This window comes from Bubalus kerabau, chromosome 4, assembly GCF_029407905.1.
Source record: "Bubalus kerabau isolate K-KA32 ecotype Philippines breed swamp buffalo chromosome 4, PCC_UOA_SB_1v2, whole genome shotgun sequence".
NCBI lineage: Eukaryota > Metazoa > Chordata > Mammalia > Artiodactyla > Bovidae > Bubalus > Bubalus kerabau.
In genome coordinates, this window is record NC_073627.1 from 158,258,995 (window position 1) to 158,284,735 (window position 25,741).

A 25,741-nucleotide genomic window follows, 5' to 3' on the forward strand; every position below is an offset into this window, starting at 1 on the left:
CAGGCAGGTTGATTCCTCCAGTTCCATTCTTCTTTCTCAAGATTGCTTTGGCTTTGTTGTACACCTGAAACTAACACAACATTGTGAATCAACTATACTCCAATGAAAATAAAAAGCTGAAAATAATTTTAAAATAAAATTTAAAAATTAATGGAAAATATAATGAAAAAGGCTATATATATATATATGAATCATTTTGCTGTACAGCAGAAATTAACCCAACATTGTACAACTACACTTCAATAAAATAAATTTAAAAACTAAAAAAAAAAAAAAAATGATTTGTACAGAGTATAAATGCTTGTTTTAGGTTGGGTTCCTCCAGAACAGTATCTAAATCCAAGACTTGAGGGCAAGTAGTTTGAAAGTATCAGCTACAAATGGGAAAGGATGAAGCTAAGACACAGTACATTGAGGGCAGGTGCCCAGGGTGGAGAACTGGGCTCAGTGCATGCTGGAGACACCTAGGATATGCCTCAGAGTTATCCCAACCAAGGGGCGAAGAAGCTGGTATATTTATCATCTGGTAGCTGCATGGTGGTTCAAGGTTTCCTCCAAGGGGCATTGATTCCTGGGCACTCCAGCCAGCCCTGCACACAGCCAGCACACTCCCGCATCTCAGGAAGCCCTCTTTGTGAGAAAATAGCAAGTGCTAAGGGACTGTGAGCAGGGCACCAGCTGCCTCTGCTGTAATGCTCAATAAACTCTTCTTGTACAGAATTGAATGGAATTTTCCCAGAGCTGTAAGAAATGTCAAATGACTCCAAGACCTGAAATCACTGATTTTTACTTACCTCCTGCAGACGTGTGTTTTCAGCAGTATCAACTTGGTCAGGGCTGAACGATTTGGGGGCAATGCCATCTCTAAAAGCAGCAGGAGGGCAGTGTTTATTCTGACTCCATCACACCTGTGGGATGTCTTACATACCCAGGCTATGTTACAGATAGAGCAATAAAAGTACTTTTTTATGCTTTTTAAACTAAGCAGTATGGGATCTCAGTAGAGACTCCAGGGAAGAAAGACTGTATTGTCCTTTGGAAAGAGTACTGGGCCAGGAGTTGGGGGATTTCGGTGTTTATATTCTTTCTCACATGACCTCACGTGGCCTTACAGAAATCACGTTGAACCTTATAGCCTCGTTTGCTGACCTGTAAAATGGATAGGTTGAACACTAAGGTTTCTTCCAGTTTCAAGTATGATTGTCCTATGAAATAAGGCAGTAGGACTTGTATTATGTGGATCGAGTAAAGATTGGAAGGGAAAAAATACAGACTTACACATATGTACAAATTATGCATATTTATTTCTGTAACATGTGTGTCTATTCATTCTGTAGTTTTTATTCCAAAAATGAGAGAACAGATTGTTATGACATTCAGAATATATCCTTTTCTAATAATTTTTTTCCCCTGAAAGCAAATGGTTTCTTCTCCCATTTATAAGCGAGAATATATTTTCCATGTAGGATCACAACAGGAAAGGGAATTTGAGAATGAGATCTTTTCTTATGACTGACATGATTAAGTAGTCTATAGAGATGAATGTTGGTTGAAAATTCATGTGAAAATAACCTAAGGTTGCTTCTCCAGGTCATTTAAGTTTCTGTTAATTTCCCATCTGTCTTCATAAACTCAGCAGGATTATGCTAGTATGAAAGGATTCCCTACTTCTAAATATTAAAAAAAATCCAACTTTGCAGTTTCTGTTTTGCTGATTTAGCCTAAAGTATTGGCCTCATAACCTAATAAATGTAAGGTTTTATCCTGTTTGTTCCTAAGAGGTAGAGAGTGGTGTGGGAAGGGTGGGAGCAACCAGTTCAAGCCCATTGATAGGGCTCACTTACCCCAACCTCTATCTCTTTGAGGACTTTATATCATACTATGAATAAGAGAACTCTGGTATCTTATGATAACAATGTACATTAGGTTGTGATGAAGATGTCAAAGAGAGGGAAGTTCACATTCTATGCTAGCATCATGGCTAATCACTCCTGGCTCCAACCTTCCCACTCGGATCCTTTAAGGGAGTGTGCCTGGGCTTGTCTGGTGCTCAGCTGAGGATGCAGAATGTGATTCACTGGTTTTGAGGCCCAGCCACATTTATAGACACTCTTAAGCTGCTGCTTCTGTGTACTGGGAAAGCAGAGCCACAGTCAGGCCCTTCTGCTAGTGCTTTGCCATGGTGTGGACACCTGTTCCTCTCCCCGGGGACCAACCCACTCCAGACTGGGTCTTCAGGGCCCTGGAAGTACAGAATGGGTTTCTAAGATCCTCTGTCTTCTCTAGTAGGGTCAATATTTCCTTACTGGGCTAATCAGGATGTCTGAAGTCCCAACAGACCTTTGAGTCAGAATCAGCTGGGGAACTATTTAATGGTCAGGGATAATATAGGAGGCCATGCTCAGCCCAGTTCAGTCTGTTGTTCAGTTGCTGATAATGTCCAACTCTTTGCAACCCCATGGACTGCAGCACAAAGGCTTCCCTGTTCATCACCAACTCCCAGAGCTTGCTCAAACTCATGTTCATTGAGTCGGTGATGCCATCCAATCATTTCATCCTCTGTCAGCCCCTTCTCCCTTCTTCAATCTTTCCTAGCATCAGAGTCTTTTCCAATGAGTTGACTCTTCGTATCAGGTGGCCAAAGTTTTAGAGCTTCAGCTTCAGTATCAGTTCTTCCAAAAAATATTTAGGACTGATTTCCTTTAGGCTTCTCTGGTTTGATCTCCTTGCAGTCAAAGGGACTCTCAAGAGTGTTCTCCAACACCACAGTTCAAAGGCATCAATTCTTCGGTGCTCAGCCTTCTTTATGGTCCAACTCTCACATCCATACATGACTACAAGAAAAACCATCAGTTCAGTTCAGTCGCTCAGTCATGTCTGACTCTTTGCAACCCCATGAACTGCAGCACGCCAGGCCTCCCTGTGCATCACCAACTCCCGGAGTTTACCCAAACTCATGTCCATCGAGTCGGTGATGCCATCCAGCCATCTCATCCTCTGTCGTCCCCTTCTCCTCCTGCCCCCAATCCCTCCCAGCATCAGAGTCTTTTCCAATGAGTCAACTCTTCACATGAGGTGGCCAAAGTCTTAGAGTTTCAGCTTTAGAATCAGTCCTTCCAAAGAACACCCAGGACTGATCTTTAGAATGGACTGGTTGGATCTCCTTGCAGTCCAAGGGACTCTCAAGAGTCTTCTCCAACACCACAGTTCAAAAGCATCAATTCTTCAGCGCTCAGCTTTCTTCACAGTCCAACTTTCACATCCATACATGACCACAGGAAAAATCATAGCTTTCATTATATGGATCTTTGTCAGCAAAGTGATGTCTGTGCTTTTTAGTATGCTGTCTAGGTTTGTCATAACTTTTCTTCCAAGGAGCAAGCATCTTTTAATATCATGGCTGCAGTCACTGTTCACAATGATTTTGGAGGCCAAGAAAATAAAATCTGTTACTGTTTCCACTTTTTCCCCTTCTATGTTAGCCATGAAGTGGTGGGACCAGATGACATGATCTTAGTTTCTTGAATATTGAGTTTTAAGCCAGCTTTTTCACTCTCCTCTTTCACCCTCATCAAGAGGCTCTTTAGTTCCTCTTTCCTTTCTGCCAATAGGATAGTATCATCTGCATATCTGAGATTGTTTATATTTCTCTGGGAAATCTTGATTCCTGCTTGTGCTTCATCCAGCCCAGATTTCACATGATGTACTCTGCATATAAGTTAAATAAGCAGGGTGACAATATACAGCCTTGACATACTCCTTTCCTGATTTGGAACCAGTCCATTGTTCCATGTCCCTTTATAACTGTTGCTTCTTGGCCTGCATACAGGTTTCTTAGGAGGCAGGTAAGGTGGTCTGGTATTTCCATCTCTAAGAATTTTCCATAGTTTGTTGTGATCCACACTGTCAAAGGCTTTAGCATTGTCAATGAAGCAAAAGTACATGTTTTTCTGGAATTGTTTTGCTTCTTCTATGATTCAACGGATGTTGGCAATTTGATCTCTGGTTCCTCTGCATTTTCTAAATCCAGCTTGTAAATCTGAAGTTCTAGGTTCACATACTGTTGAAGCCTTGCTTGAAGGATTTTGAGCATTACTTTGCTAGCATGTGAGATGAGTGCAATTGTGCAGTAGTTTGAACATTCTTTGGCATTGCCTTTCTTTGGGACTGGAATGAAAACTGACCTTTTCCTGTCCTGTGGCCCTTGCTGAATTTTCCAAATTTGCTGACATATTGAGTACAGCACTTTAGCAGCAGCATCTTTTAGTATTTTAAATAGCTCAGCTGGAATTCCATCACCTCCACTAGCTTTATTCATGCTTCCTAAGGCCCACTGACTTCACACTTCAGAATGTCTGGCTGTAGGTGAATGACCACACCATTGTTGTGATCTGGATCATTAAGACCTTTTTTTGTACAGTTCTTCTGTGTATTCTTTTCTTAATCTCTTCTGCTTCTGTTAGGTCCTTGCCATTTCTGTCCTTTATTGTGCCCATCTTTGCATGAAATATTCCCTAGGTATCTCCAATTTTCTCTAGTCTTTCCTATTCTACTGTTTTCCTCTTTTTCACTGTGTTGTTCACTTTAAAAAGCCTCCTTATCTATCCTTGCTATTCTTTGGAACTCTGCATTTAGATGGATATATCTTTTCTCTTCTCTTTTGCCTTTCACTTCTCTTCTCAGCTATTTGTAAGGCCTCCTCAGACATCTATTTTGCCTTTTTGCATTTCTTTTTCTTTGGGATGGTTTTGGTACACTCCTCCTGTACAATGTTATGAGCCTCCATCTATAGTTCTTCAAGCACTATGTGTATCAGATCTAATTCCTTGCATCTATTGGTCACTTCCACTGTATAATCATAAGAGATTTGATTTAGGTCATATGTGAATGTTCTAGTGGTTTTGAATGTCCTACCTTGTGTGTGAAACACACAAGCTCAGACAAACATAAGTTTTGTTTAAGCTTACTTAGTGCTGCTTACTTAGTTTTACTCAGTTTAGGAATCATAACCTTTCTGTAATCATGACAGAGACACAGAGGAATGTTCCATGTATCCTGACAGAGAATCTCAACTGATGGTTGGAAAAGGGTGAGATGGCCATCAGGTTGGGAACTAGAGTGTGCCTACAAGTTACACCAACATATTTCCTCAGGGATTTGGGCAGATGTGAGAATTAAAGTCACAGTGACCAAAGGGTTTATAGGAGCTACACTATTTCTCAAAAGTGAGGCTGAAAAAGGCTTAAAAACTACTGACCTATGATTATCTGGAAGCCTTTTTCACTTAGGACTTTGCCAGTACAACAAAAGACTCTGTGAATGTCAGAATCCATACTCTGGAAAGGAAGATAGTGGAGCACACATGGCCACACACACACTAAACACATTCGGTGTCCAGGCCCACACCCTTAGCCTTCCGATTAGCTTTCTGCAAGTTCACTTGGAATGTAGACATTCCCAAGTGATTCTCAGGGGAGCATATCTGAAGTTGTTCAGTAAATGCTTGCTGCTTGGACATACGAACCTGTGACTCCCATCTGCTCCAGTCTGCAGCCTGAGCTTTCTCTCAGAGACTGGGCTCTCTGCCTGGAACAGAACAAACTTTCTTCTTCTGTCCTTTTGTGTTACAGGCACACAGGGTTCTCTTGCTCAACAGCAAAGGGATGGAGGTAGAGACAGGAAAAGAGTAGCTTTAAACTTGGATCCTTTGCCCAGATTCTCTTCTTGAAAGGTGATGGAAATGAACGTTTATTCAGCTTCCATATATGACACCCAGGTTTTTCTGGCAAACTGCCTATTTATCACTTTCTGTGGGATAATGATATTTTCCCTGGAACTTCCACTGATACCTGGAGTTATAGTCTGTAAGTTGTTTGCTTTTGTGTGTGTGTGATTTTTTAAAATTTGCTTTTTCTTCTGTGTCTTACTTACTAGTCTATAAGCTCCATGCATAACAAATGAAGATAATAAATATTGTTTCAGTGAATAAACAGGTAAATCCTCAGGAAAGTATATCTAACCCCCACCCTTCCTCTTACTTGTTCCTTTTCCAAGAAATGAAGAGGAATGAGAGGAAGAAGGAACTGGAAGCATTAGACTGCACTGACCTGCAGGACTAGTATAAAGGTTGCTCTCTATCTTTTAATTGTACCTGGCCTGGAAGAATTATGCAGAATTGTCTTTAAACCCTCTAAATCTTTTATTCAGCTTTTCCCTCCAATACTCTGGTTTTCTCCAGCTGTGGTTTGATAGTTTTGATACTTTAAGAAATTAGGTAAATTGCTTTCTTTCTTGGACCCTACATGCATTTTCAGAATATTATTCCAATAGCCTGAGATGGAATGATGATGATGAGGAGAAAGTGTGGGAAAGCATGGGGAATGGAACCCAAGGTTCTACCCCTTAAGTCATCTTCAGGTTATGTGACATCAAGCCACCACCACTCACCACCAATGGCAAATACATTACTAATGGACAGTATCTCAGCATATGAAGTGATCAAAGAATGTCTGATGGAACCATGATCTATCCATCTTAACCTCCAAGAATTAGGGGAAGAATTCTGAGCCTGTGAAAGAGTTTGAAAGTGGAAGGAGTGCTCTTCAAGGAGGGGACAGAATACATATCTATAACTAGGAAAACAGGGCTTCTTACAATCTAAGGAGAGGTCCTGAATGGAAGGATGCCAGCTTCATTCTATCTGCAAACATATTTTGTTTGAGTCACACACTTTTTTTATTGTAGTATAATTGCTTTACACTGCTGTGTCAATTTCTGCTGTACAACAGGGTGAATTGGCTATACATATACATATGAAAGGTTGCTGCTATGAGCTGTGAACAATGCCTGAATTCTTGGCCTCTGGAGGAGAGGAATTCAATCTGGGGCCAGTGACAAGGCTTGATTGCTCAGAGCTTTTTGTGTAATAAAGTTTTATTAAAGTATAAAAGAGATAGATAAAGCTTCTGACACAGACATCAAAAGGGGACAGAAAGAGTGCCCCCTTGCTAGTTTTTAGCAAGGAGTTATATACCTATTAGCAAGCTGCTAATTAGAGAAAGGAAATGCCTCAAAACTGAGGGAGTTGCACCAGGCCCACAACATGCATTTTGAGATAGCATTGGCACAAGGTGAGTCATCTCAGGCCATAAAACAATTGGCATGAGTCTTAAAAAAGGCAGATTTCCGAGCAAATACATAGTTCATCAACATAGCTTAAGGAAGACATTTCCACGAGAAAAACACATTGGTTAGCTCAAGGTTTGAGACAAAGTTAAGTTCAGGTGGAACCAGGTGTCATCATGACAACACAGAATTTTAAAAGAAGAAAAAAAATGTCTGCCACTTGCAGTTTTATTTCCTCTTGCCCCTTGGGGGCCTCTGGCCTCCCTACCAAGGCTATTAACACTCTTATATATGTCCCCTCTTTTTTAGATTTCCTTCCCATTTAGGTCATCACAGAGAATTGAGGAGAGGTCTCTGTGCTATACAGTAGGTTCTCATTATCTATTTTATACATAGTTTTATATATACATATATGTCAATCCTAATCTCCCATTCATCCCACCCTGCACTTTCCCCCTGGTATCCATGTTTGTTCTTTACATCTGTGATTCTGTTTCTGCTTTGAAAATAGGTTCATCTGTACCATTTTTCTAGATTCTACATGTGTGTTAATATACAACATTTTTCTCTAACTTACTTCACTCTGTATGACAGTCTCTAGATCTCTCCACATCTCTGCAAATGACACAACTTCATTCCTTTTTATGACTGAATAATATTCCATTGTATTTATATACCACATCTTTATTCATTCATCTGTTGATGGACATTTAGATTGCTTCCATGCCCTGGCTATTGTAAATAGTGCTAATATGTACACTGGGTTGCATGTATCTTTCTGAATTATGGTTTTCTCTGGGTATACGCCCAGGAGTAGTATTGCTGGGTCATATGGTAGTTCTACTTTTAGTTTTTTAAGGAAGCTCCATACTGTTTTCCATAGTAGCTGTATCAATTTACACTCCCACCAACAGTACATGAGGGTTCCCTTTTCTCCACACCCTCTCCACCATTTATTGTTTGCAGATTTCTTGATGCCGGCCATTCAGACTAGTCACACACTATTGTAACAGCTAGGAAACTTTACATGAAATTCCAAGTTCTGATCCCTTTTGGAAAATTGGGAGATCTGGGAACACTGGGATCACATCCCATAATGCAGCAATCTCCTGAGGCTGGGAAAGAATTTCCCCTCTAAACAGAATAGAACAGTCTTTGGTTAACCAAGTCTCTTTACTACCTATTGCCTTATATTCTATTTCACTCACTTATATTGGTCCCTGTTGGCTGCAAGATTTCATCTCTGGTCTCTGAAATAGATTTAGGATTTTCAAAGGGACAGTATACAGTGAGTATTTCACTGGCAGAATGGAAGTGAATGGCAGTCACTTCCTGACTCTACCAGAGAGAACCAAAGCCTCCGAGAAGGTGTGTTTATCACGTATATTGAGTTGGCCAGTACATCCTTAGGAGACACATATATGGAAAATATCTCTTGAACTCGAGCATCTGTCTGTGGTTGAGAATTTCTAGGTGGTGGTGGTGGTAGGTAGATTTTTTTTGTCAGCACAAATTTTAGCTTTGCATTTTAGTCAGTTCGTAACACTTGCTAGTACCTATTTTGGAAATTACAGTCATTCTTTCATCTTTATACCTCAACCTTCATTTGTTCCAAATGGTTAAGTATCTCTCTACTGGAAAATTTGCTTAGTCTCAGTAAATGTGTGTCTGTTATTAGGCCAGATTAGTTTTGCCAAATCAGTGAATATAATATCCTCAGGGTAGAATAAATTAATACATTTGTAAAGGTAATTCCATTAAGTCATTTTGCCACAGCAGTCAGAAAAAAAAAGTAAAAGAAAATTTCTAATGAATCCTTTGGAGTGGTTTTCTGAAAGACTCATGCAAATTCTAATTAGTCATAAATTGTAATTTGGTACTGTTCACATTTACAATGATAGAGCTCTCTGGCCACTGTCATCTTCCTTTATAGTTGTCCCCTTTGGTCTGGCTAAACAAAGAGAAACATCCAGTTTGGGCCTGCTATTTCATCTCTCTGTGCTTCCTCATAAACTCCCTCATTCACTTCCTAACAATCATCTGTTGAGCAAATCCATTGGAGCCTTGGGTGAGAAAAGAGACCAGACCTCAGAGTACTCAGAAACTAATAATCAAGTGAAGAATTAGGCCTGTGGGCAGGCCACAATGTGTAGCCTCAGCATCACACTGAAACTTGTTAGAAATACAAATTCACAACTTCCACTGGTTGTGATGAACCAGAAAGTCGAGGACTGGGCCCCGTAACCAGTGTGTTAACCAGCCCTCCCAGTGATTCTGACTTATGTAAATGTTTGAGAGCCCAAGTGTCCTGTGTTCCATTCACATAAACTATACCCAGAGTTTCTTTACAAAACTTCTTCAGAAACTAAACAAATAAGCTAAAGCATGAGGGCCCTGGTATCCAGAGAGGCAGGATTTTTTCCTTTGTGAGTTTTTCCTGTCTAGTACTGCTGTGTTCTCTGTGGCTATTTCAGCATCCCAGGTGGTGCTAGTGGTAAAGAACCCGCCTGCCAATGCAGGGGACATGGGTTCAAGCCCTGGCTTGGGAAGATCCCCTGGAGAAGGGTCCAGCAACCCATTCGTATTCTTGCCTCGAGAATCCCATGGACAGAGGAGCCTGGCAGGCTATGGTCCATAGGGTCACAGAGAGTGGGACATGGCTGAAGCGACTTAGTGCTCAGGCACATGTTATAGACAGGACCGACCTTCAAGATGGAGTGAATGAATCACCTGCTCCCTTGTCTATCTCTCTGTTTAGGGTCCTTTCTCAGATTTCTTAGGCATCTTTAGTCCACACAATCTCCTATCCACTGTCTATTGATGAGAGAGATAGAATCAACAAATTCACAATGTGGGATATATGTTTGGTCCAAACCATGAGGATGTATAGTATAAAATCAGCAACGTATTTTTAGCTGTTGACAGTGTGGTTTTCCTGCTGGCCCAGAGTATCTTATTTCCACATCAAATGAATGAGAAGACTTATGACCATGCCAGGATTGTCCATTTTTCAGCTACTGAGATAATCCTTCTAAGGAATATCTGCAAAATATGGATTATTTTTAACAGTGAGAAGTTTCTGGTTTTTAAATTTTATTGGAGTATAGCTGATTTACACCAGTGAGAAGTTTTAAAAATAGCACATTAGCTGTCTTCTGGATCACGGCCTCACTGATCTAATCATGCGTTCTGTTCTCAGAGTTAATACTGATTTTTGCAGACAGTTTGTGCAGTGACTGTTAATCCAGGTTTGAACTCAGGAGCCTTAGATGTGAAGAATGAGCAGTACTTCCTAGAAATACAGGGATTAGTTTTATAACGACTTACATTTCCATCAGGTGTAGAATTATTATTATTTTTAGAATTATAAAACCCAATATTATGTACCTTTGCTATGTCCTGACAATTGTTTTAAGCTGTGCTCATCAACTGTGTGGGGCTTCCCAGGTAGCTCAGTGGTAAAGAATGCGACTGCCAATGCATAGACATGGGTTCGATCCCTGGGTCGGGAAGATCCCCTGGAGTAGGGCATGGCAACCCACTCCAGTATTCTTGCTGGGAAAATTCCACGGATAGAGGAGTCTGGCAAGCTACAGCCCATGGTGTTGCAAAGAGTCGGCCGTAACTGTGTGACTGAGTACGTTCACACAACTGTGCTTGCTAACACCGTGAACAGTGGTTAGTTCTGCATTCTGTCACAGGCAGATTTGCTGGCTTTGGGGGAGTGGTATTAATGTGACCTGTGTATTTCAGAGCACCGCGGGATCATCTGAGAGAAGATAAAGACATGTGTAGGTTATGACACAAGTAGCTTGAGGCCTCTGAATTTTGACTTCAGGGCACAGGGACTCCCTGGGCCCTGGGGGGTTTGTGTGGGTAGTGGCCAGTGTTTAGGGACAGACAGGAACAAGTCTGTGCACTGATTCCCACTCCTCCCTCTGGAGGCCTCTGCAGCAGGTCCTTGACTTGTCATCTTTCTTCCTCTCATTTTTTTTTTTTTTCCATATCTATTACAGTTTTTATTTTATTTTTTCGTTTCATACATGATATTACACATGTTTCAATGCCATTCTCCCAAATCTTCCCACCCTCTCCCTCTCCCTCTCATTCTTTATAATGGGCTTTGAGTAGAAGAAGATTCATAGTTGCCAACCAATTTTCTTCCCCCAAATTTGGCCTTGTATCCTGTGAATATGATGAAGTGTATCTGTTTCTGTTGGCCAGTTCTGCTTGCAAAAACAAACATTTAAAACCTAGAATTTAAAAGAAGAATGCAATTTTCTTTTTTATTTACCTTCACAATTGAATTGGACATCCTTCCACTTTTAATCTTAATTAATTTTATATTCATGCTGTAATTATAATTATGGTTTTATGAGGCCCTGGTTAATTTCAGGATTCTGATGCTGCTGCTGGAAGTAATAACTGAACAGAGAGGGCTGGAGATTTCAGAAGGGGTCACCTGCACCAGTCAGAAAGGAGCATCATAAGATAGAAAGAGAAAAGAACCCTGACACCCAGGAGCTCGCCTAGTACTTTCAGTGGGTTTGGCATTTGCCTGCTGCACGCATTTTCATAGGACACCACCAACAGACAAGGCCATTCTGTGGCTCTGATGGATCAAGACAAAAACAAGACCACTCCAAATCACATCTGAACACAGGCAAAACCTAAACATTCTGCTCTTCTCAGCTAGTAGGAATGACTGCTGTTTCTCTTTCAGTTAAAGCTTTAGTTTGTCCTGCCCTCAGATAAGATTCATTAAGGTAATTTAAAAATTATCCCTGCTTTCTATAATTAACCAACAGAGATAAAAGCATGCTTCCTTGGACTCTCAGAGTACTCAATCAAAACCCCAATCCTAAAAGTCCTTGCTAACACCTTCCTTTTTAAATATTTTTGTACTTAAAAAAAAAACTTATTGAAGTCTGATTTATAATGTGTTAATTTCTGCTGTACAGCACAGTGACTCAATTATATATTCTTTTTCATATTCTTTATCATTAACATTATGCTATATGGATTTAAATTAGACCTGCTTAGATATAAACATGGAGAGGGCAATGGCACCCCACTCCAGTACTCTTGCCTGGAAAATCCCATGGATGGAGGAGCCTGGTGGGCTGCAGTCCATGGGGTCGCTAGGAGTTGGACACGACTGAGCGACTTCACTTTCACTTTTCACTTTCATGCATTGGAGAAGGAAATGGCAACCCACTCCAGTGTTCTTGCCTGGAGAATACCAGGGACAGGGGAGCCTGGTGGGCTGCCGTCTCTGGGGTCGCACAGAGTCGGACACAACTGAAGTGACTTAGCAGCAGCAGCAGATATAAACATATAAGAAAATCTATAGTCAATATACTTCTAAAATTAATTTTTATTGGAGTATAGTTGATTTACAATGTTGTGTTAGTTTCTGCTATACAGCAAAGTGAGTCGGTTATACACACACATATATCCACTCTTTAGATTCTTTTCCCATATAGATCTTTACAGAGTATTAAGTAGAGCTTCCTGTGCTATATAGTAGGTCTTTATTAGTTACCTATCTTACCTATGCCAATTTCCCAGTTTACCCCCTCTCCCTTTCCCCCTTGGTAACCATAAATTTGTTTTCTACATCTATGACTCTGTTTCTGTTGTGTAAATAAGTTCATTTGTACCATTTTCTAAGATTCCACATATGTGATATTATATGATACTTTCTCCATCTGACTTGCTTCACTCGGTATGACAGTCTCTAAGTCCATCCATTGCTGTGGCCAGCACAACAGATAGGGATCTAAAGTGGTCGACGCATAGTTTGGGAAAAAGAAACTAGAGACAGAATTAAAGTTTTAAAGATGGGACCAGGGGACTCAAGACTTCTTGGATCAAGAGCCCTGTTCCTCGGAGCCACATCACTTTTATTTAGTGTCTTGGCACGCAGAAAGTATCTGTTGTGCTATGATAAAATCAGCCTCCTGTGTCCCTGGTCACGTCTCCCATTTTATTGATTACTTTGAACTATCTTTGTTATTTTCTTGTACAAGGGGTATCTATCACCCAGCTAGAGGTCATAGACCCACATATGCTTTTGGAAAACATCTTGATGTGTGCACAAGCAGTGTTCTGAACTTACACTGACCTGGCATTCCAAGGTCCACGCTATGTTTTTCCTTAGCTTAGCAGGGCATGACGACCTCAACTAATCAAGCCGATGTATTTTTGTTTAGATTATACTGTATTGCTAGATTTTGCTTTTGTTCTTTTTCCATGGTGTTTTTCTCATGGCTTAACCAGAGCAAGAGGCAGCTGATTATTAACCCCTGCAATCCATGTTGCCCCAAATGACATTATTTTGTTCTTTTTTATTGTGTAACATTCCACCATACATGTGGACCACATTCTTTATCCATTCCTCTGGTGATGGGCATGTAGGCTGCTTCCATGTTCTGGCTGTTGTAAATGGTGCTGCAATGAACGCTGCGGTGCATATACCTTCTTTAAGCATTTTATTGGCATCTAGCCGATTTACAGTGTTGCGTTGGTTTCAAGTGTACAGCAAAGTGAATCAGTTCTATAATACATATATGCATTCTTTTTTAGATTCTTTTCTAATATAGGCCATTACAGAGTACTGAGTAGAGTTCTTTGTCCTATACAGTAGGTCTGTATTGGTGATCCATTTTATATACAGCAGTGTGTACACATCAGTACCAACCTCCCAATCTATCCCTCCCCACCTTATCTCTTGGTGACCATAAGTTTGTTTTCTAAATCTATAACTGTTTCTGTCTTGTAGATAAGTTCGTTTGTACCTTTTTTCATTTTAGATTCCACATATAGGCTATATCATATAGTATTTTTCTTTCTATGTCTGACTTCACTCAATATGAATCTCTAGGTCCATCCATGTTGCTGCAAATGGCACTATTTCATTCTTTTTCATGGGTAATATTCCTTTACATGTACCACATCTTTATTCTTCTGTTAATGAACATTTAGGTTACTTCCATGTCTTGGCTATTGTCAATAGTGCTGCAACAAGCATTGGGGTGCATATATCTTTTCAAATTATGGTTTTCTCCAGATATATGCCCAGAGGTGGGATTCCTGGATCGTATGGTAGCTCTATTTTTGGTTTAAGGATCCTCCATACTGTTCTCCATAGTGGCTTACCAACTTGAATTCCCACCAAGAGTGTAGGAGGGTTTCCTTTTCTCCAGCATTTGTTTGTAGATTTTTTTGATGATGGCTGTTCTGACTGGTGTGAGGTGATACCTCATTGTAATTCTGATTTGCATTTCTCTAATAATTAGTGATGTTGAACCTCATGTGCTTTTTGACTATCTGTATGTCTCCTTTAGAGAATGTCTATTTAGATCTTCTGCCCATTTTTTGATTGAATTTTTTGTTATTGAGCTGCCTGAGCTGTTTGTACATTTTGGAGATTAATTCTTCGTTAGTTGCTTCCTTTGCAAATATTTTCTCCCATTCTGTGGGTTATCTTTTTATTTTGTTTATGGTTTCCTTTACTGTGAAAAAGCTTTTAAGTTTAATTAGGTATCAATTATTTATTTTGTTTTTATTTTCATTACTCTAGGAGGTGGATCAAAAAAGATACTACTGTGTCAGAGAGTGTTCTGTTTTCCTCTATGAGTTTGATAGCATCCAGCCTTACAGTTAGGGCTTTGATCCATTTTGAGTTTATCTTTGTGTATGGTGTTAGAGAATGTCCTAATTTCATTTTTTGCATGTAGCTGTCCAGTTTACCCTCTGCCTATTTTCTGCAGAGTTTTTACCATAAATGTAACACCCTCTTTCTGAGACAACCCATAATTACCCATGGTGTGCTCTCACTGCAACAAGGAACAAACCCAACTTTTTCAGCCACAGGTGTGTTCCTGGTGGTCTTTGGCCAGAGAATATTCTACAAGTTAGTTGACTATTTGGTTATATCCACTCTGGACAATAAACGTGACTTTTACCTCCTTAATTCTGGGCATGGCTTACTAATGAATGCATCAGCTCTGTCCTTCTCTCACTTCAGGTCTTCTGGGGGATTTTTTTAACTTTCTATTTTATATAAAGCTGATTGATTAACAATGTTGATAGTTTCAAGTGGACAGCAAAGGGACTCAGCCATGTATATACATGTATCCATAATTGGAGATTTGTTCTTAATGGGTTCATATGCTGAAAAGATTTTAATGCTTTGAATGGAGTCACCTTAGAATCCAAACTGAAAATATGTATTAGGGTGCTCTAGAGAAACAGAACCAGTTTAATGGATGGATGTGGGAGGTACATATTATTAAACGTAATATTTACTGCATGTTAGGAAACTGTATTAAGTGCTTTACATAAACTAGCTTGTTTTAATCCTTAAGACAAGCCTCATAAGGTAGATGTTCAGTTCAATTGCTCAGTCATGTCCGACTCTTTGCAACCGCATAGACTGCAGAATGCCAGGCCTCATTGTCCATCACCAACTCCCAGAGTTTGTTCAAAATCATGTCCATGTAGTCTGTGATGCCATCCAACCATCTCATCGTGTCATCCCCTTCTCCTCCCACCTTTAATCTTTCCCAGCATCAGTGTCTTTTCCAATGAGTCAGTTCTTCTTATCAGGTGGCCAAAGGATTGGCGTTTCAGCTTCAGCATCAGTTCTTCCAATGAATATTCAGGACTGATTTCCTTTAGGATGGACTAGTTGGATCTCCTTGCAGTCCAAGGGACTCTTAAGAGCCTTCTCCAACACCACAGTTCAAAAGCATCAATAATTCTGCACACAGCTTTCTTTTGGAGAAGGAAATGGCAACCCACTCCAGTACTCTTGCCTGGAAAATTCCACGGCTGGGGGAGCCTAGTAGGCTATAGTCCATGGGGTTGCAAAGAGTCGGACATGACTAAGCAACTAACACACACACACAGGTTTTTTTATAGTCCAACTCTCACATCCATATATGACTACTGGAAAAACCAGTTTTGACTAGATGGACCTTTGTTGGCAAAGTAATGTGTCTGCTTTTTAATATGCTGTCTAGGTTGGTCATAACTTTTCTTCCAAGGAGCAAGCATCTTTTAATTTCATGACTGCAGTCATCATCTGCAATGATTTTGGAGCCCCCAAAAATAAAGTCTGTCAGTGTTTCCACTGTTTCCCCATCTATTTGCCATGACTACATTTTACAGATGAGCAAACTGAAACACAGGTGAATTAACTTGCCCAATTACACAGCTAAGGTTCAAATTCAAGTTGTCTAACTCTCCTCTCTTTAAACTTTTACATTTTGCTGCCTTTGCAATACCGCCTCTGTTTCCCAGAGTCTCAGTTCAGTCAATCAGTTCAGTCACTCAGTAGTGTCCAACTCTTTGCGACCCCATAAATCGCAGCACGCCAGGCCTCCCTGTCCATCACCATCTCCCAGAGTTTACCCAAACTCATATCCATTGAGTCAGTGAGGCCATCCAGCCATCTCATCCTATGTCGTCCCCTTCTCCTCCTGCCCCCAATCCCTCCCAGAATCAGGGTCTTTTCCAATGAGTCAACTCTTCGCATGAGGTGGCCAAAGTATTGGAGTTTCAGCATCAGTCCTTCCAATGAACACCCAGGACTGATCTCCTTTAGGATGGACTGGTTGGATCTCCTTGAAGTCCAAGGGACTCTCAAGAGTTCTCCAAAACCACAGTTCAAAAGCATCAATTCTTTGGCGCTCAGCTTTCTTCACAGTCCAACTCTCACATCCATACATGACTACTGGAAAAACCATAGCCTTGACTAGACGGACCTTTGCTAGCAAAGTAATGTCTCTGCTTTTGAATATGCTATCTAGGTTGGTCATAACTTTCCTTCCAAGGAGTAAGCGTCTTTTAATTTCATGGCTGCAGTCACCATCTGCAGTGATTTTGGAGCCCCAAAAAATAAAGTCTGACACTGTTTCCCCATCTATTTCCTATGAAGTAATGGGACCAGATGCCATGATCTTCGTTTTCTGAATGTTGAGCTTTAAGCCAACTTTTCAGAGAAGGCAATGGCACCCCACTCCAGTACTCTTGCCTGGAAAATCCCATGGACAGAGGAGCCTGGTGGGCCACAGTCCATGGGGTCACTAAGAGTTGGACAAGACTCAGCGACTTCACTTTCACTTTCCTGCATTGGAGAAGGCAATGGCAACCCACTCCAGTGTTCTTGCCTGGAGAATCCCAGGGACGGGGGAGCCTCATGGGCTGCCGTCTATGGGGTCGCACAGAGTCAGACACGACTGAAGCGACTTAGCAGCAGCAGCAGCAAGCCAACTTTTTCACTCTCCTCTTTCACTTTCATCAAGAGGCTCTTTAGTTCCTCTTCATTTTCTGCCATAAGGGTGGTGTCATCTGCATATCTGAGTTTGATATTTCTCCTGGCAATCTTGATTCCAGCTTGTGCTTATTCCAGCCCAGTGTTTCTCATGATGTGCTCTGCATATAAGTTAAATAAGCAGGGTGACAATATACAGCCTTGATGTACTCCTTTTCCTATTTGGAACCAGTCTGTCCCAGAATCTAAACAGTAATTCAGAATCCTGTTATGTGGAGGAACAGAGGTAGACATAATAATAGTTATTAAAATGTTGGTACATTGGTAAATATATTACCAGCTTTATTCTTCTCAGTCACAATAGTTAATGAATCCATGATCAAACTCTTGAGAGAGCCAGATACTATTAGCATATATCAATATAACTACAGGATTCAGATTTTTTCAGTGCAAATATTGTTAAAAGTGTATTCTTCTTAGTTATTTAGGGTCATTGTAAAGTAAAAATATATAGGAAACTCTTCTTTGAATAAGATAGACATATTTGTAGCAAAAGGAATGAGAGATATGTGAACATAAGTACTGAGTACAGGTATATTAAAGTGGCATCAGTTGTTACAAGTGTTTTCCAGGTAATCCTCTTCCTGTTGGTAACAGCTGAATTGGGTATTTACACCGAGAGGTACTACTGGATCACTGTTCAGTGTTCTACTCTTTTGTCCAATTGCTATTTTCAACCTCTTATGTTCTCTGTCCTTAGTCACAGAGAATTTAATTACTCTCATTGTTTACTTGGGCTTCCCAGGTGGCTCAGTCGGTAAAGCGTCTGCCTGCAATGCAGGAGGCCTAGGTTCGATCCCTGGGTCAGGAAGTTCCCCTGGAGAAGGAAATGGCAACCCACTCCAGTACTCTTGCCTGGAAAATTCCATGGATGGAGGAGCCTGCTGGGCTGCAGTCCATGAGGCTGCAAAGAGTCGGACACGACTGAGCCACTTGACTATCACTATTGTTTACTTGATCAGTCCTTTCATGCTAACTCACCATTTCTTTTACCACTTGGTAGAATTTTTATAATGGTTTAGCCATTTTTACAACTCTTCTGACCTTAAAGCCTTTTGTTAATGTTAGTTAATAAATCAAGAACTTATTTGAATATCCAAAATAATGTAAAATAATTTTTAGTAAGCACTCAAGAAAATATATAATCCATACAAATAATTTTAATAAGTATTGTTTTCAAAATAGGCATATGTTTAACATCACTAATATACTTTTGAAATTCTAAGGTTAATATTAAAATAGTAAATGTGCAGAAACAAAATTTATAAACAGATATTGCCTTCCTGTCTCTTATCAATGTCAACTATATAAAAAGTCACAGTTTACACATGATTATGGTATACTTTTCTGTTATCTGGAGCAATCAAGGGAAAACCTGTGACCTCCTGGATGCACTTAGTTGTATCCGACTCTTTGTGACCCCATGGACTGTAGCCCACCATGCTTTCCTGTCCATGGAATTTCCAGGCAAGAATACTGGAGTGGGTTGCCATTTCCTTTAAGCATGTGATATATAGAATATTCATCAGTTCCTACCTAATTGTTAGGGTTGCAATTAACTTTCATAGTTCTTCCATTGCTCCTTACAGCCAAACAAATTCTAAGTCTAATGCTCTATACCGAAGAAGGGAAAAACACAAAGGAAAAAATTTAGTTGTAAGCATCTCAAATGCAAATGTACCATTTTTTGTAGTATACACAGAAGGTTTTAAATACTGACAGAAAAAAAGTAATTTAATTAAATGTTTCATCAGTATTGCATCTCTTACTCTAAACATCTGACTGTGGATATTCAGATAAAATCACACATGTGGGTCAGTTTAGAAAGATGTGTGTGTTTGTCTACAGTTTTGATCTGTGAAGAGAATGTACAGTTCAGTCACTCTTGACTACTCTGTGAGGCCTCCAGAAAAATCTGTAAAAGAGATGGATGAGGTGACAAGACAGATCCCAGTAAAAAGGGGTTTAGGGATTGCTATCACTGAAGGACTAAGGATTAGGTCAGAAATACTTTTGTTCAAGTTCATTCAAGAATCAATCATGCTGTTCTGTAGGGATGCCGGGGGAAATTACAATTTGACCTGCTGCAGAGGAACCTTTTACCCTTGATGGCTTCTGAATAGCTCCTTGTACTTCAAGGAGCTTAAGCACATCTTTGTAGTGCCAACATATCCTGGCCTAGCTAGCACAGCAACACTTCACCACGTCACATTAATATTTGTAGAGGTATTATATGTATGTGTATGTGTGTATATATGTGCACACCCATACACATATATATACTTACGTAATATAATCAAAAGACCAGTAACAACTACTTTAAAATGAAGATCTATAAGTTTTTTGCTATTTTTAACTTGAAATATTTTACTTATGAAATATTTTACATTTTTAATTCTATCAACATTCTTCATTAAAATTAGTTTGGAAGTCCAAGCCTATGCTGTATGAACCAAACAAAAATAAGATAAACATTGGAAAGAATCTACAAATTATATTACTTCATGGGTTGAAAACTGAAAGTAGCCAAACTCTACTCAAATTCTGAGTTTTAGTAAAATTGCTTGAGACAAAAAATATTATCCAGATATGGCTATTTGATAACAAAGAGGGCCCATTTCAGAGCAAGAAATTTGTAAAACACTTAGGAATAAACCTCAGAGGTGTTTATGACAAAGAAAACCAGAAAATTTGACTGGAAATTTTACTTAGCAAAGACTTATTTATAAACAGGAGCTGTAACAGAAGACTGACTGAGAACATAAGTTAACTTGTAGAACTAGCTCAATTCTGGCCAAAATCTGAAAAGAATTTTCTTTTTTCCTTGGCAGAGGCTATTGTAAAATTTATTTGTAAAAATAAGCATTCAGAAGACCAATTGATACTTTGAAAAGAAGCATAAATGGGGGAGGTGACTGGCTGCATGTTGCTATAAAGCATTGGAAAATATAGTACAAAGCTAAAGTTGCTGTTCAGTGCCTAGGCCATGTGCAACTCATTGCAACCCCACAGACTGAGGCACACCAGGCTTTCCTGCCTTTCACTGTCTAAAAGCTAAAGTAGGGTTTCTCAACTGCACTGACATTTGGGCCAGGTAATTCGTTGTTGTGGGGGCTGTCCTGAAATTGTAAGATGGTTTTTAGTAGCACCACTGGCCTCTCTACTCATTAGATGAGTAGCACCTTCTTCAGTTGTGATAAACAAAAACACCTCTGGATACTGACAGATGTCTCTTGGGGGTCAAAATCATTCCTAGTTGATGAGCACTGAGCTAAAGAAAAAAAAAATCAGAAATTAATGAAGCAGATTTGAGAGTTCAAAAACTCTCTAATTATATATAAGAAGGTTATGAAAAGGTAGGCATCAATGAGCAATGAATAAGAGTTTTTAAAATAGATTTGCACAATCAAGTTTCATATTATACATTAAAGTTAACATTGTGAGTAGAATTGAATAAAGGAATCATATCATTAAAAGGAACTAATATAAAATAGACTAAACCTATGTATCTGATCTCTGGGGCAGTGATTGTTGAAGGAAACTAAAAATTCTATCATGAAAACAAACATCAATGTTTTGACACAAATGGCATTAGTTTAAAAACAAAATTACAGACAGGGATAAACATTTAAGCCCATTTAAGAGATTTAAGATTAATGTGTTTACCAGAGGGCAGCAAAGGGCTAGAAAGTAAATGTTTCAGACTTTGTGGGGAGGGCCAACTTCATGGGCATGTGACCTTCACTTGACTTAATGCTCTGTCATTGACATCTTGAAATTCTTAGTGTGGAGCTCCTTGTTAAAAAATTGTGTTCATAATTCATTTCAAATTATGTAGCCACTTCTGTTTGCAGGCCACTTGTTTTCTGTTGAAACTACTGAACTCTGCGGTTGTAGCATAAAAGCAACTATAGACTATACATGAATGAATGTGGTCATGCTTGAATAAAACTTTATTTATAAAAACAGCCAGTGGGCCAGGTTTGGCCCATAAGCATTGTTTACCCTTGTATGTCACAAGGGAGTCGGACACAACCGAGTGACTAAACAACAAATACTATAGAGAAAGTATATAGAAACAGATAAAGAAAAAGAACCATAAATGAAAGTCCCACTTCCGACACTTTCAAAGAAATAATTATTAGCAAGACAACTGTTGAATTAATACAAACTTAATGATTAATTTCCATACCAAAGAAATCATAGTAAACCTGGTAGCCTCAGAAAACACTTACAGGAGCATAACTCAAACTTTGAAGAATATGTTTGAAGAATTATAAAAAGGCACCTAGCTTTTGACTCAGTACCTTCACTCCTAGGAATTTATCCCAAGAAACAGATCAAAATTAGGGAATATTGTATGCATGAAGATATTCACTAGAGATGTATTACTAAAAGAGGAAAACTGATAACAATATAAATATCTACAATGGAAGTATGCTTAATTAAAGTATGATTCTACTGATTTTTTAAAATTGTATATGTACTCTCAATAAAGATGATCCATAAAGTTGAGACTGCAACTTGCGAAGTACAGTGGAAACAGTGTCAGACTTTACTTTTTTGGGCTCCAAAATCACTGCAGATGGTGACTGCAGCCATGAAATTAAAAGACGCTTACTCCTTGGAAGGAAAGTTATGACCAACCTAGATAGCATATTCAAAAGCAGAGACATTACTTTGCCAACAAAGGTTCGTCTAGTCAAGGCTATGGTTTTTCCTGTGGTCATGTATGGATGTGAGAGTTGGACTGTGAAGAAAGCTGAGCACCGAAGAATTGATGCTTTTGAACTGTGGTGTTGGAGAAGACTCTCGAGAGTCCCTTGGACTGCAAGGAGATCCAACCAGTCCATTCTAAAGGAGATCAGTCCTGGGTGTTCATTGGAAGGACTGATGCTGAAGCTGAAACTCCAATACTTTGGCCACCTCATGCGAAGAGTTGACTCACTGGAAAAGATTCTGATGCTGGGAGGAATTGCGGGCAGGAGGAGAAAGGGACGACAGAGGATGAGATGGCTGGATGGCATCACCGACTCAATGGACATGAATTTGAGTAAACTCCGGGAGCTGGTGATAGACAGGGAGGCCTGGCGTGCTGCGATTCATGGGGTCTCAAAGAGTCAGACACGACTGAGCAACTGAACTGAACTGATATGAAAAGAACAGACAGTCAATGCTGTGTTTGCAGAAAGGCAAAAATTATGAATGGATAATGAAAAATTCTGGAAGGAGTCAATAAGAAAGAAACCAGAAAACAGTCTTTGAGTTCCAGCTCAGTCTAGTGCTCAGCTGGAGTCCTGGGCCTGTGGTGTTCGGCAGGGCCCCATTTGGCATGACTGTGAACAAGTTACTTAACTTCTGAGACTCAATTTCCTTTTCTTCAAAACAGATGTAATAACATTACACTGTCTATATCATGAGGATGTTGTAACTTAAAAGATAGATATGGTATGGCACAGTGCTTTGCACATGGGATGCTTTCAAATGTTAGCTATTGTTATTATTAGCAAAGCATGGCAAATTAAAAGTTTATTTCCTTTTTAGTTCAGTTGTTATCATGTTATTTGTGCAGTTAGAGAAACTTCTAACAGCTGTCTTTTAAAATGTAATGATTAAAACTACAGCGATCTCAGTAGGTAGCAAACTAAAACTATTAAAGCAGGGACAATAAAAAGACTATTCTGAAGATTTCACCAATAGAAAAGAGAAAAGAACTGCTGAAATGTCTTACATAAGTTGCTAAGCAAAGTCACAAAGACAATTAGAATGAGCATAGGGAAGGGTAATGAGGGGCAATAATTAAAGCTGCCACCAGATACTCACACAGGCAAACTCACACACATCTCTCTGTCCTTTAGGACAGCTGATAAAGGCAGCAGAGGAGCAGGGAAAGGGGTAATTATTCAACCAGTCTTGTCATGAACATGCTCCTCTACCCAGCTTCTCCCCTAAGATGAGAGAGGAAGAGAAGTCATACCACCACATTACAGCCAGGAATCTTTGTTGTTCTCTCCTGGTCCATGCCCTTGTCCCCACCTCTCACTGTGGATGAATGGGTTTCCAGATACCATGTATGTAGCTGGATGGTCTGGGGGGCTGACTCAACATGAAATTCTGGTTCCAAGAAGGCTCGTAAGAAAAGCATTTAACACAGTAAATCTGGGCTTATTCTCCAACTGTACGATGATTTTCATTGCCACAGAGGGCCAGGTTATGGTTTATAAGACTATCCTACCTTTTTTCTCTTTTACACCTGGGAATATCTGTTAGACTGAACCAGTGTTCTGTTTCCCCGCCATGCCAGAATTTGCAAACACCCTCAGCGTGTGCACACATATACAATGTAATGCAAAAGAATACGTTTAAGGAATTTAAACCAATTCAGAAGGTCAGTAGGCGGTTGATGAAAGTAAGATGCCCTATCCCTCCCAGCTCTGAGTTCTCAACATTTTGACTATGCTTCCACCTCACAACACTTAAAGATGCAGGGAGTGCTCCGGTCTAGAACTTTGACATGGCCCTGCCCTCAGAGGCAACGTTCGTCTTCTTACTGTGGCACTGTCATGAACCCTAGCTGGGCCCCCCAGTGTGCATCTCCGGTGCTCCATAACCTCTGCATTTCCTCAGCTGGCCTTCAGCTCCGTCGTTCACCCTGAAATCCATGGGTCACAGGTAGAACTCCCGCAGCCTTGGAACAGGGGCGGGGAGTCCCTCTGTTTTCCCTCCTGGTGCTCCTGTCTTATGTACTCCTTCATTTTTCCCTCCCTCATTTTACCCAAGTGTTGTGGCAGAAATAATGGAAATTCAGGCCTGCTTGGAGCCCTCCCCTGATAGCAGTAGACATATCTTCTAGAACTGAGTTTCTTAACCTTGGCACCTGTGATATTTAGGACTGGGTGGCTCTTTGTTGCAGGGTCTGTACTGTGAATCGTGACATGTTTAGCAGCATCCCTGGTCTCTACCTACTAAACACCAGTTGCAGCTCCCGTCCATTTGCAACAACCAGAAATGTTTTATAGACTTTGCCAAATGTTCCCTGTGTGTGCATGTGTGTGTGAAATCACTCCTAGTTAAGAACCACTCTTCTGCTTGGTAATTTTGTATGACCTCCTGATGACTTTTATGTAAAAATGCCCTTTAAATGAGCGCAATGATTTAAGTATCATTATTCATCACCTATAATTTATGAGGGAATTATTATTAAACCCATTTTTCAGGTGAGGGAATGGAGGTTCTATTTGCCAAATATTACACAGTTAATAAGTGGTAATATCTGGATTTGAACACAGATCTAACTAGAACTCTCACCTTTTTTTCTACTTAACAGTGCAAACCAGAGTATTATCTTGCTGGTTCATAGATAATGTGTATTTTCCCTGTGTCCTCTCATGACAGAAGGAGCAAGAGAGCTTTTATAAGGGCACTAATCCCATTCATGAGGGTTCCTCCCTCATGAGCTGATCACCTCCCAAAGTCCCCACCTCTGAATACTATCTTATTGGGAGTTAGTTAGGATTTCAACATATGAATTTGGGAGGGACACAGACCTTCAGTTCATCACAATATACACATAACACATGGAGCAGTATAGTAACAAAAAAAAAATCAAAGTGCTACATCAGTTTAGCTGAAATTACATTATTAAAGTGCCAAATATCTTTTAGAACAAATAATTTTCTTACAATTCTGCCTTCTAGTTATATGGAAAAATAATTTATATTTGAGGGTAATTAGATTCACAGGGTTTTCCTTTCCCCAAGCATATTGGTCTCTCAGTTGAAGTTTTATGTTACAGATTTCAAACTGGTTGATTCACATATGGAAAAATCCAGATATAATATCAACCTCAAGTAAGGCTTGATCCGGGGTTTCAAACACTCACTATTTTCCCTTCATGTTTCAGCTGCCTTTCTTAATGCCAGTTCCACTCTCAGGCCCTACACTCTGGGCCAGCAGATCAAGGCTCCCCCTTTATGGTGGTGGTTCAGGCTTCACAGCTTCATTTTATACCGTCTAAAAAGAAGGCAGTCCCACAAAAGAAACAGAGTTGATTTATTTTTCTCTTAAGCCCCAGAAAATATTTGGCTCTTCATCAAGTCATATGCCCATCCCTGAACCCCTCAGTTCAGCCAGAGGATTGGCTGTGTAATTTACTTTAGCTCTTCAAGGCTTACTCTGGATTAGTTGTGGGGTCAATCCCCTTTAACTTATAGATCTAAAATTGAGAAGCAGTGATTCCTCAAGGAAAGTTAGAAATATAATTCCAGAAGATGG

General features: G+C 39.9%; 1 protein-coding gene and 1 non-coding gene across 6 annotated transcripts in view; both read left to right on the top strand.

The window, feature by feature from the left end:
* The window catches only part of PLPPR1 (phospholipid phosphatase related 1), a 201,405-nt gene that overhangs the window by 71,537 nt on the left and 104,127 nt on the right, over window positions 1–25,741 (top strand). The gene's annotated exons all lie outside the window — the stretch shown is intronic.
* TRNAC-GCA (transfer RNA cysteine (anticodon GCA)) lies at window positions 18,207–18,278 on the top strand. Its single transcript has one exon. It is a non-coding gene; the product is annotated as a tRNA-Cys (tRNA).